We start from the raw sequence: 1,602 nt of genomic DNA on the forward strand, positions 1-1,602 counted from the left end.
ACACACACACACACACACACACACACACACACACACACACACAAATTCATATGTGTGTTGTGATTTCATCGTTAAGGGCATTGTCTATACTAGTATGATGATATTCTCATAAGATTTTCATGAATTACCGTAAATCCTCGAGTATAGTCCGCCCTTGAGTATAATACGCAGGGGATTTCTAGGGGGCTGTACCGTTGAAAAACCTAAACCTTGTGTATAATACGTACCCCTTCTCTAACTTGAGTCAAGGAGGTCTATATAACGTCCTTGGTTTGTAAACGTATATACAGTAACGTCCTTTATTATTATTGTAATAATGCAAACGTGTAACATTTTTGTGCACTTTGTTGGCAGAAAATAAAGAAATAACAATAATAACGTCAGTGAAAAATAAATATTAAGTATATTGCCTTTACATATATATCACTTAGAAAATTTTGCTTAGAAAATATTTTTCATTTTTAATCTCGTATATAGTACGCACTAGAAATTTTGACCTTTAAATTTTGGGAAAAAAGTACGGATTATACTCGAGGATTTCCGGTAGTTGGTTAATTCAATATATTTTACCGTAGCTGCTTTGTCGCTTTACAGATACTATCTATGTCATCGCTGTCAAGTGTCATGTGCAACTTGATAAAGCAAATAGAAAGCAATCCATCCTCTTTTCTTAATATTGATCAGGTATTTGTGCATATTTGTTGATACATGATCTTATGCAACTATGATGATAAGTACAAACGAAAACTCATAGTCAAAGTACAAGAACTGCAAGTTCTGCATTAATGTATGTATGTGAGAGAGAAGTGCATGCCATCAAAGGGACACAGGGGTGAAATATACGAAGCCCAGTATACCCATCATGACTACCCAACTGATAAGGGTACACCAGGTACATGCATCACAAACATATGTACGCGACATGGTGATTGCATATCAAGATAAACAGCATGTGGCCTTGCAGGGGAGGCCGAGTTAGAATTTTCTTCAGGTTGAGCAGCCCATCCCAATGAAAAGGTCCCTGAATAAGGCTTGTTTAAGGATGTTGATTGAAACACCCATGTTTCCAAAGGTGAATTATCCAAACCCCAAAGAATTCCTCTCAACATGTGGCTATGATGCTCCCCCACTACTTCTGCTCGTGATCAGAGATGCACATATCGTCAGCCACCAAGGGACATGCTCAACTGGTTAAGGTCAAACAATTGACAAGCAAACCTGTGGGACTGAGCAGAATATGTGCTGTTGCCGTATGTATGTATGTATGTATGTGTGCAGGCATGTGCGCGCGTGTGCGCATGTTCATGAGTGTGTGTGGGGGTGTGTGTCCCCTTGTCTTGACATTATTTGATAGTTCTAAACATAAATTTTCGCAAAGTCTTTTTGCTAAAAAGATGCTCCAGAGCATTTCCAAGGACACCGTGAAAAAAAAAAATCTGAAAAAATCCCCGTCAAAACGGAGAAATTCCAATCTGTTGGTGCTACCCATCTCCGACGTCCGCCCAAATCTAAATGTTGTATGGTATTTGATCTGATCAACAGAATTTTGTCAACTAACGTTAGTATGCATGATATGATGCAATGAAATGGTGTCAGAGACCA

Source organism: Octopus bimaculoides, chromosome 4, assembly GCF_001194135.2.
Source record: "Octopus bimaculoides isolate UCB-OBI-ISO-001 chromosome 4, ASM119413v2, whole genome shotgun sequence".
NCBI classification, from domain to species: domain Eukaryota; kingdom Metazoa; phylum Mollusca; class Cephalopoda; order Octopoda; family Octopodidae; genus Octopus; species Octopus bimaculoides.